We start from the raw sequence: 12,094 nt of genomic DNA, 5'->3' as shown, positions 1-12,094 counted from the left end.
GTCACAAGATTTCAGATGCTGCAAGACACTGATTTATAGACTCAGATTCCATTTATATTATTTTTATGGTAACTAGCGTAGCTTTTTACTGATTAACAGCTAACTTAGGTTGCAAACCAGTTTCCTAACAACAGCAAAATAAGCAGCAAGACTCACTTCAGATTAGTCTCACAGATGAGATCTTTTATTAAAACTAATTTAATTCTTAGTAATTGATCTAAAAGAGAACAAACATAGCAGTTTCAAGAAATATAGAGGGAAATATACCAGAAATAACAAAACATTTCTAATAGATCACAGTAACAAGTCATTATGACAGCTCTGTGGTCCAACAGACACTTTTTCATTACCCAAGAGGATACTCATAAGTCATAAAAAAGTACTGTTGCTATTTTGAATGCATTTGTTAGAAAGCACTATATTCAACAAGTTTTTAAGATGCAAATATTCTGTACAGCAATGTCAGTGTTCTACAATGAAAATTACTGAAATGCAGGGTTGTTTTGTTTTTCAGTGTTCACTTTCTTAAGACTGTCATGATGGAGGAAAAAACAGACTAGGATATTTCTCTTTCACCCCTGGTTTCCCCTTCTAGTTCTTACATACTAGAGCTCAGCCAGTGCCAAGAGCAGGTACACAGAAGCAAATGCATTTCCCAAATATTGTTCAGGAGTAGCCCTGCTGATGTTAAATAGGCTTCCTTGTGTAAATATTCCAAAGAACCTTAACAGTAGTTAAAACCTTAACAATGACATATCATTATAATTTAAAATGTTTTCTGATATTATAAAGAAATCAAAAATTTATACAACCCTGCAATTAGCAGCAGCAGAAGTGATCTCTCTCCAGGCTACATGGCTTTACTGAGATGCTGTCTTAAAAATACTACAAAATTTTATTTTCATCTTGGGTTCTGAGCAGCCAATTACTAACTGTGACCAGAGGCAAGGGAAGAACTCCCCAGAGCACACCTTCTCTTAAAAATCAGGCAGGCAGTTAGTTACATGAAGTATTAGGACAGCTACGAGGCAACAGAAGGTAAGTAAGGGAAGGAGGAGGAAGGAGAGAACAGCATATAGGCAGCAGGCTAGATACTGGGGCAGAAGGTGGGTAAAGACGAACCTGGGCTCGAACTCCCAAAGGAAGCCTGCAGGGAGAGAAAAGAGTGAGGTGAGACACGGGCTCCATCCAACCCAGCAGCAGGTAGGGAGTCTCCATTTCATGCCCCCTCCCATCCCTTCCCCCCCGGACCTGTTCCCTTCCCCCGCCAGCCCCCGCCCTACTCGCCCCTCCATCGTGTTCACCCTCTCCTATCCCTCCTTCTCTCGCTCGTTCCCTGCCTGTCTCTCTCTTTTTTTCCTCCTCCCCTGGCAAAAGTCCCCCAAGGAGCCTCGCCTGACCCGACACTCCCACTCCTTCCGACCCCGGCGGAACATGACAGTGGCAGGCAGAGAGAGCCGGACTAGCAGCCTCCTCCCCGCTGCCAGGCCAGGGCTCGCTTCTCCTTCCTCCCGCCAAGGGTTTCTCCACTGTCCGCGCTGCGGCGGCAGCGCCACTGGCCCGTTCTGCGCCCTCCGTGGCTCGGTGCGGCGACCGCGCGCCTGGCCACGGCTTGTCGGCCGCCCGCGGGCGGCGAACTCGGGACCCGCGCTGCGCGGCACCCGCCGTGCGGCCTAGTCGCGCAGGCTCCCAGTGCCCAGGCGTTGCAGGTCGCCTCGCTGGCCACTCCGCGTCACCGAGCCGTCCCAGAAGCGCCTTAAGGGGATGGTGAGGCGGGTGAAGAAGGCCCGCCAGCAGCGGGACCCCACAGGGAACCAGCCGAATTCCGACACCCCCAACCCGCTTTCCCCACTCACCTCCGCCATATTGGGACGATCGAGCTGAGCAATAGCGTTGCGCCGAGTGCCCGGATGAGGCCGCTAAGCCAATGGCAGCAGCCGAGTTCTAGCCGAAGATAGACAGGGAACGAAGAAACGGAGAGATCAGCAGGACTTAACTGGGGCGGAGGAGGTCGTGTCGGGACCCCGCCTCCAGCGGCGCCGCGGCCTCCCGCCCCGGCTAGCGAAGGCGCTCTGCCTGCCCGGCCTGGAGAGGGCGCTGGACGCCCGCCGCAGAGCTTAGGCTTGAGGGGCACGGACCCTGCTGCTGTCCTTGCCTCGCCTCGCCGCCCGCCCGGGGAAGCCTCGGCCAGCAGAAGCTGCTCGTCACTGGGGGAGGTGAGCGGGAGTCCCTAGGGCCCTGAGGCCGGCTGGAGCCAAGGTACCTCGGACGTCCCCTGGTTTGGGCGCCATGCCGCGCCTGTCTGAATCAGCTTGTCTGTGACTGCTGCGACTTGCAGTCCTGTTCCGGGGCCGGGAATACTGTGCGGAAACATTACTTTGCGGCCAATTAATACCTGGGTTTGTGACCTACTCTTCACTCCGTATTGAGCCTCTTCCTAAGTGCTGGTGTGGAGTAGTTATGCTAACACCTTGCATCCTAAGTGTCTGAAGCAGAAAACAAAATGTCAAAGCCTACAAACCTTGCTGTTGTTGATTGCCTGCTGTGGGTTAAACAGAGAAAGTGAAATTTACTTTGCAGTGGATATTGTATCTAAAAGTTGAAATGTTTTATGTACAATGGAATATCTATTCCATTTTTGGTGTTTATTTTTTGTCCCAGTACACAGAAGTGGGAATTTGGCCGTTTTCAACTTGATCCCAGGCTATAAAGATTCATGCTTTTAACTTTAGAATCACATGTTTCTGCCTTTGGCCAAAATGCCATCTGCCATACTTGCTATATAGAATATTGATCTACTGGAGGAATGGTGTACATCACAGTGACACTCAGTTGCAATAATGCCCCAGACTGTGTCCCATCCTGAGAATTTGGGAGGCTAAAGGCTGTATCCTGAAGTGACCAGTTTGTAAACTGGGTTTGCAGACAGTGCAGAAATTCCAAGCTAGTTTAGGTACTTAATTAATGAAGCTCCATACTATTTAATTTATTCTCTTGTTGCTCTGAGAAACAGAGGAAATTGACTAGTGTCACGGGCTGCACTGCTGAGTCTAGTCTACTTCCAACTGTCCAAACAACACAGCAGCCTATGATGTAGACATACCTGCTCTTGATATACCTAGCGGTAAGATGTTTGCAACATAAAAATCCCAAGACTTTGCAGAAACATATTTTTTTAGGAAAGTTCTCGCAATCACAAGCAGCTCCAGAAGTACCTTGTTCTCTGATCTCTGATCTGTCTGCCTTTTTCCCAAGTTGTATACACAGATGAGAGTTATCAGGTAAAAATTATCAGCAGCAGACAGGCTATGTCAGAGCGCACTGCACGTGCTCGAAAAATAAGGAAGATTTAATACTTTCCACCTTTGATCTGGAATACCATTACAACCCACTAATGTTCCTCAGCACTTTTCAGTTTTGTTCCCTCCAGACAGAGGAAACCCAGTTCCTATCCCTGTTCCCTTGAAGCCTTAGCTCTGGCAAGGCAAAATAGCTTTCTATGAACACAGAATGTGTAACAGACACAGACCTGTTCATGTAATTGACATAATAGCACATAAGGTCAAGCAGGAAGAATCTCCAATTCAGAGAAGTACCTATTTGCTACTATATGCATTTTCTCAATAGGAATTCTCCCTGATTTGGATGCAATTAGCTATTTCCTAACTTATGGAGTAGTTTACTTCACAGTCTTTCAACTATTTAATGTGATTAAGTCTTTTAGTTCTGTGCAATTTTACAGAGAAATCTTTTGCTGGTAATTTGACACTTTAAAATTTCTATCAGATTTAGATCAAAGGAAAGTTCTTGTTTATAATTCAGACCACTTTGACAAATTAATGTGAACTCATAGCTCTACCACAGAAGGTCATTAGGTGTGTTACAGGGCTGTTGTATAAGTTGTATCAAGAATTCTGAAAAAAACTACAGCACTCAGAGTTGTAATTGTCAGGAAAATAAATCCACAAAGACCAGAAGTTTATGTCCAAAAAGGAGACAGAGGAGTCCTGTAACCTTATTCTAATAAAAGGTGAGGTCATGGGGCAATTCCCATACGGTCTCTCAAATTGTTAGAGGACACAGCCTCCTTTTTATCTTAACTTCCCAGTCACATTTCCCTCTCTTTCCCCATTGGCTGAGGTACTTGAGAGGTACAGACTTCCCTAATCTCCTAATTTGAACCCCCTTTTCTAATGTGCATCCCTCCCCCCCCCCCCTTTTCATTTTTTTCATGTCTGTTCTTTGTCTCTAAATCCAGGGATTTAGCACAGCCTTGGGTAAGTAACAGTCTGTGTCAATTAGTGGGATTCCTCTGGAATTTATTGTTCCCCCCATTGCTTCTTTCACCTATCAATATCTGGCTTTATCTACCAGCAGACCCACAGTTTGTTTGTAAAGACACCTCCTTCTAATTTCTTTCAATCTCTCCTCTTCTTATTTTCTCAATAATTATCTTTAAAAATTTCACTTATCAGTGACTTAATTTTCTGGTTTTGGGTCTTTTCTGGTTTTGCAATTATTTGCAGCGACATCATTTTCTGTCCTTTAGTAGCCATTTCTGGATCAGTAGGCACAGCTACTACCTGCATCCCCTTGATCACATGTTGAATAAGTTGTACTAAGCAAGGGATCATGCATGGTAAAAATATGAGAGTTGCTATAGCACATAAGAGGAAAAAAAAGCATTCATTTAACCCACAGTCCATCAGATAACCAGCAAAACGTCCCATTCCCATCCTTTCCATGTTTGGACTGGTACATTAGCTAACTTTCTTATTCCCTTTGTTGTTTTTTTCACCACTTTTCCATTGTCATCTATTTGCAAACAGCAGTTTGAGTCTTTTAATTTTCCACACACTTCCCTTTCTTCTGCTAATATTCTCATACCATCCGATGTTGAAATATTGCATTTCTCATCTGAGTGGATTGGTCAGCAAGAAGGTCAAGAGCTGTAGCTGTCTGGTTGATTATTATTTCAAAGACACCTTGTAACCTAATTATCTGATTTAAATTATAAATGGGTTCTCTGGCACCTGATATTAATTAATTTGGATTCCAAGTGGCTGGTCCATGGTGTTGTATGATTTGCTCAGGTGGCCATTCATCTTTTCCCCACTTTTGGGTGCTTCCTCCAGCCAGGACTGCATCAATTGACTGGTTTTCTCTAATTAGATCATCATATACCATGATTCCTAACTGATTTCCCTGAACTTGTGGTAGCAAAAAGAACAACAGTCTAATATACCCTACATAACGTATCCCTGACCAGTTTGGAGGTAACCTGCAGTAGGCATGTTGGCCACAAATCCAATAATGCTCTTTCAAAGCCCAGGTCCTGTTGGCAAAGGGGCCTTCTCAATTTTCATCATCAGTTGGTGGGTCAAAATACAGTTTGCTTCCTGGGCCTAACAGTCCTCCAACAATAGTTGTCTCACCATAAGAATCACAATATTTGCATTTCCAAGCTCCCACATGAGGTTTCCACTTGCAGTTACATCCCAGATCTATTTTGTTAGATCTGGACCAGAACTTATTAAAAAGGGTTCAAGTTCCATTCTGGTGTTGCCACTTCCACTGATAGTCACAGACAATGTGTCCTACTTGTGGAATTAGCTTGGGGGCAACTTAAAAATAAGTGATCCAAAAAACTGTCCTTCCCCACTGCTTTACAGCCTTCAGAATCCCTTTGGTAATTATGGTAGGAACACCTTACCCAGCTACCATTAGTGAGCTTAACATGTGTTTGATTCCATCTGCCTCAATATTTGGAACAATCATAAGGAGGGCAGCTGGGGGTCCAGCAATGTAAACCCAAAGATAAAGTGCAGTTACAAACACTTTTTCCCATGTATGTGCCTCTTGTTCTATTTAGACAACAAATGCCTCTTTCAGAAGAATAAAGTCACCATGGACTTGCTTCCTCATCCCAAAATCCCATTCTATTATGGACCTCACTCAGGGTGCTGACTCACTGTCCTGAGTTGATGTTATGATGCTTGTATCCCCAATCGTGTGTTCTGTTTATGCTGGATATTATTTTATGTGCCTACAAGACTGGCTGAGAGCGAAGACGGGGAGAAGAAAAAGCACGGAGTTTCGTTATCAGCTGCCTTCTCCCCCACAGTCTGCTGGAACACAGAACTCCACTGTTGTTGTCTGGGCACGGACGGGGAGAACACTGCCCTCCTTTTGCTTTTTAGTTAGTTAGTTTAGCTAGCTGAGGCATTCTGAGCTTTCCCTGGACTGTTTTTCTTTCCCTTTTCTTGGAACCATTCAAACCTGCTCCAGACCAGGACCCTGGGAAACACTGAGGAAACATTGTACTTTGCAGCCTGCCGCAGCCTACTTTGCAGTCTTTCCCAGCGCCGGAGGGACTGATAACAGAGAAACCACCCACCAGAGAGAGTTTCTGAATTTGTCATCTCTTCAGAGCAGCAAATGAATTTTGTCATCTGGTATTGTTCATTTTGTGTGCTGGGGAGAGCTTTGCCTGTTAAATAAACAAGTTCTTTCCACTTCTCTCCAAGGAATCCTTCCCGAACCAGTTGGGAGGAGGGGCCGTGTGGGTTTGTTTTCTGGAGGGGCCCCTTCTGGAGGTTTTCTCCCAAATTTGCCCTAACCCAGGACACCCACCATTTAGGTTCGATTCAGCTGGCCACCCATGGCCAGTCTTCAGATCCTCCTGGCCCTCCACAGACCCAACAATTGCTAAAGTCAAATGTTTTTGCTACTTCTTCTCCTAGGACTAGAAGATGATTCTCCCACCTCTGGCCCAAACCTAACTGACAATATAAAGATAGGATTATTAAGAAAAGCATTCTAATGGTGTAATCTATTCACCTAATCTAATTCTCACGCTGTCTTCTGCACCACCTGTGGCAAGTGAAGGCACAGAAAAATCTTAACATAAAGAAAACTGTGATGGTGTTCACAGGGGTTTTCAGGTGAGGGAAGAGATGAGAATGTTGACTCCATGTTCAGAAGGCTTGATTTATTATTTTATGATATACATTACATTAAAACTATACTACAAAGAATAGAAGGAAAAGTTTCATCTCAGAAGGCTAGCTAAGAATAGAATAGAAAGGAATGAATAATAAAGGTTTGTGTCTCAGACAGAGTGTCCAAGCTAACTGGGCTGTGATTGGCCATTAATTAGAAACATCCAAGAGGGGCCAATCACAGATGCACCTGTTGCAATCCACAGCAGCAGATAACCATTGCTTACATTTTGTTCCTGAAGCCTCTCAGCTTCTCAGCAGGAAAAAATCCTAAGAAAGGATTTTTAATGAAAAGCTGTCTGTGACAGAAAACAATGACAGCAAGGATTAGCCCCCCAGTGACTGGAGATTCTAAAGGAGGGATGCCCATATAGACTATTTCAGCAGAAAGTCTGTGGGTAGGTATACAAGGCCTCCCCCAATATTGACGCACTGGCTGCAGCTCGGTCCACTCCTACAGACTGTCAGTCATGGCCTCCCATCCTTTTCTTCCAGCTGAGATGTCCAAATCTCTGGGGCCTCAGAGACCTTGACCTGAGTGTGATGAGTCCACCCGTGTTCAGCTGTCTTGACATCTGTTTCTGTGGTCAGTAACACTTGGAAAGGATCCATGCCACTTTGCTGCCAGTGGTGCTTCTTTCCACTCCTTAAGTAGGACCCCATGTCTTGGTTCAATGTTATGAACAACAAAGTCCAAAGGAAGGGTCTGTGCCAGTTGAGCTTCCTGTTGAAGAGATTTCACAAGACACAGTATCCTGGCCACATATTGTTTTAAATATACATCAATTATTTCCACATCCCCCCTAGGTTGAGAATTAAAAGGGTAAGGAATTCCAAACATCAATTCAAAAGGAGATAATTGAATATCTTCCCTGGGTCTGGCCCTTATTCTTACTAAACCTAGTGGCAAGAGCTGTACCCAAGGCATCTTAGTTTCTATCACCAGCTCCAGAAGGTGTTTCTTTATTTCGCCATTCATTCTTTCAACCTGGCCCAAACTCTGGGGTTGCCAATAGGTATGGAGGTTCCATTGTATCCCTAAAGCAGTCATAACCCCTTGAAGAATTTTTCCTGTAAAATTAATTCCCCTATCTGAGTCTATTGCTTCCACAATCCCATATCTTGGAATTATTTGTTCCAAAAATACTTTAACAACTGATCTTGTAGTTGCTGAAACAGTTGGAAATGCTTCTGGCCACCCTGTTAGCTGACATACTATTACCAGAAGATATTTATATCTTGCCACTCGGGGCATTTCAGTGAAATCCACCTGGCATCTCTGGAAAGGACATACAGCCCAAGGCCTCCCTCCCCGGCAATTTTCTTTGTAACTCTGTTATTAGTTTAGCACAAATCAAACAACCCTCAACAGCTCGCTTTGCCAGAATAAAAAGACTCACAGTAACATACATTTTGAGGAAAGCTTCTGCTAATCTTTGAGAGCCCCAATGACTCCCTTCATAGAGTTGTTTTAATATCTGTAAGGCCAGAACTTTTTGTATCCGCTGTTTACCATCCCTTGTAAACTAATTATCCCCTCTTTCCTCTGCTCCACTCTTTAATTATCTCAAGCTCCTCTGGTGGAAAAGAGTTTCTCTGGCAGCAGTGGGGCTACTGGGAGTGAGGGAAGGATCTTAAAGATTTCTGGCAACAGTGCAGCTTTCTGAGCCTCTTCATCAGCCAATTGGTTACCTATTGCTTCATCTGAGTACCCTGCCTGGTGTCCCCTAACGTAATTCACCACCTCCAATAGGTGAGAAATTAAACTCTCATGAGTTAACATTTTTCCCCTGCAGGTTAAAAATCTTTTTTCTTCCCTTAATTTCCCAAATGCATGTATCACCCCATATGCATATTTATAATCAGTAAAAATATTCACTATCTTGTCCCGATATAATTCCCAGCATCTTACAAGCACATACAGCTCTGCTGTCTGAGCTGACCCTGTAACTTGCTTCCTTTCTATCACCCTTGAAGACCCATAAATAAACACATTTTCTCCCTCAGGCCAGGGAATGTTTCATAAATATTCCCTTGCCTGGGTCTGGAGATCTATTGCTTGAATGCAGTCATGGGTTTTGTTCCTGGCCCCCCTCTTCAGAGCTGTTCAGACAGGAGGCTGGGTTAAACCCTTCCCCATTTCTCATTTCTAAGTCCTCCTCTTCCATTAAACAACATTCATACTGTAATAACGGAGTGCTGGTCATTCACTTAGAGGCTCTTTCAGTTAACAAAGCTTTAACTTGACGTGAAACTTTAGCAATCAGATACCTTCTAATTGTCAGTTTTTGGGCCTCCTAGCCTTGGTTACCATCAAGGCTATGGCTGCAGAATTCTGCAGACAGTGAGGCCAGCCTCTGGCCACTGGGTCTAACAGCTTAGAAAAATAAGCAACAGGCCACCGTGTTCCCCTGTGCTCTTGTACCAAAATTCCTTTAGCATGGCCCTGTTTAGTATCCACATATAACTCAAATTCCTTTTCTGAGTTTGGAAGACCTAAGACTGGGGCATTAACCAATTTATCTTTTAAAGTTTTGCTCTCCTTCTGGTGTCCATGCCACAACATTAGGACTGTTTTGGGTTAAAAAGTCATATAAAGGTCTGGCTAAACCAGAAAAAATTTCAATTCATGCTCTGCAGTACCCCACCAACCCTGAAAAACTGACATAACTAATTTTATTTTTTTTTTTTAAAGTCTGGGGTAATGGTACTTGTAAAATTCCTTGAAATCTTTCTAGATCAATACACCGTAACCCTCCAGTCAAAATGTATCCCAAATAGATTTTTCTTTTAACCAACTGCGCTTTCTTTTCAAACCCTCTAAGTTCCTTTTTAGCAAGAAGATTAAGCAGCTTCACAGTAGCCTCTTCAACCACCTTTTCCTGTTCCCCTGATAAAAGCAAATCATTCACATACTGCAACAACCTAACTCCTGAGGATGGCATAAACTCTCTTAATATTTTCTGCAAGGCTTGCCCAAACAAAACTGGTAACTGTATATCCCTGCAGTGTTGCCTTCTGATATAAGGCAAGGCGACCTGGTTTCGAGGAACAGCACGGCGACCCAACTCTCCAGGGTCGCTCGGGCCAGAGAAGCACGCAGACACCAATGTGGTGGACAGTCAAAGGCGTTTATTATCTCTTCTCGTGGGGTTTTATAGTCTAAGTGGTCTTTCTACGTCAGAGGGGGTCTGCTTTACCATCTATGGTTAGTAAGGAGTGGAAAGTTACCAGGAGTGGGGTGGAAAGTTACTGGCACTACTGTTAGGGGGGCTACATTCCTAGTTACATTCCTAGAGAGATCTCTGATCTTAAGGGATTAGGGGAAAAAGGAGTCCTGCTGCTTTCCGTCACATCGTGTGATCTTCCGATCGCCTGTCCCTATCTACCACACTGCAGGAGGACTGTCCATGTCAATTGTTGTTTTACCATCTTCCTTCCTTCTTCCTGTTCCCACTCAAAGGCAAAATACTGTTTACTGTCCTTGGTAATTGTGAAAAATGGGTATTTTATGATTGGCTTTTCGCAAACTTTAAAATGAATATTATATGTGTTGTGTTAGAAAGTTATGCTGTATTAATTTTTTTAAGTAGTATGTTAAATATAGTTTTAGGTTATAACATAATATTAAAATAGAAACTATGCTATGTAAGATACTTTTTTCTTAAGAAAGGACTCGCACTGAAATAGCAGCCACAGGACACCTAAATCTTTCAGAGAAAAAGAATTTATTGCTCTCTTAGCACAAGAAACTAACTTCGTCCCGCCTCGCTCAGCTCTGAAGACACCATTAGGATTAAGAGGAAGAAGCTGACACTGACCAGACAGAATCCTTTGTTCGAATGGAATTTATGCATCGTGTATGAGGTGTATGAATATGCAACAGGCTATTGTTTTTAAGGGTTAATCCTCTGCTAACAGGTGTCCTTTTTCAAGCTTATTTTGCCCAGAAAGAGGTACCTGGACTGTCCGTAGATCTTTGTTTTTATTGTCATGTATTGTCCTAAATCCTAATTGTCCAAATTTTTATTACTCTAATTATATTACTATTTTTATAACCATTTTATTGTGATTAAACTTTTAAAATTCTGAAAACAAGTGATTGGCGTTTTTCACAGCAATCAAACACCCTGTCCTGGTTTAGGGCAAATCTGGGAGGAAACCTCTGAAGAGGTCCCTCTAGAAAGTAAATTCAAGTGGCCTCTCCCCCCACCAGTTTGGGAGACATAAATCTCCTTGCAGAAAAGTGAAAAAAAACTGTTTATTTAATAAGCAAAGTACTCACAAACATGGAAAAAAAAAGGAATAATATTTAACAATGGAACCTCTCATTGGTCTGAAGAGATGGCAAATTCAGAGAGAGTCCTTTTCGTGGGGTGTAGCTCAGCTCGCTCAGTCTCTTATCAGTCCCTCCTGTGCTGGAAAACGCTCTGTGTGCATTTAACAACAACGACTTGTAATTATCCTAACAAACAGGTAGCACTTCAGCACCAACAGTGGTCTGCCTAATCTTTGTAATCTTTTTCTTCAACAAAAAATCGGCAGGTTTTTTTGTTCTTAACACCACAGATCCAGGGAGGCTTCCACATCCACGGGGAAGCCATGAACTTTTGCCCAACTGAAAAGCCTGTAGAGAGCATCTTCCAACACAGGAAGTCTCTTATGACGAATCATATGTTCCCACACTGTAAGGGTTACATGCTCTGGCATAGAAATTTGGCCACCCATTTTGCAGGCACCTTTTCTCAACTGCACCCCGGGTTGCGAGCAGTGCTACTGTTGGGAGATTTAAGGCTACGGGGCCAAAACATGGTCCGAAGGGACCAATCTTCTCTAGGAAGACAGAGGGAAAGATTACTGTTACCTTTCCGGAAAAGCAGAAGGTGTCCGGTTACCAGCAGGCTGCGCGGGGCATCGCAGGTCCTAGCGGGGTCAGACGGAGTCTCGATGGGGTCCCAGCAAGGTCCTGAGGCGTCTCCCATCCTGCGACTCCACAAAGGGTTGCCGGACGTGATTTCTGCGAGAGTTCAGCCTCGGCTGCAAACACAGTCGAATCCATTAGGGTCCTGGTTCTTCAGCCTAGGCTGCACCCA

This window comes from Melospiza melodia, chromosome W (assembly GCF_035770615.1).
Source record: "Melospiza melodia melodia isolate bMelMel2 chromosome W, bMelMel2.pri, whole genome shotgun sequence".
NCBI lineage: Eukaryota > Metazoa > Chordata > Aves > Passeriformes > Passerellidae > Melospiza > Melospiza melodia.
This window is presented reverse-complemented; position numbering follows the sequence as displayed.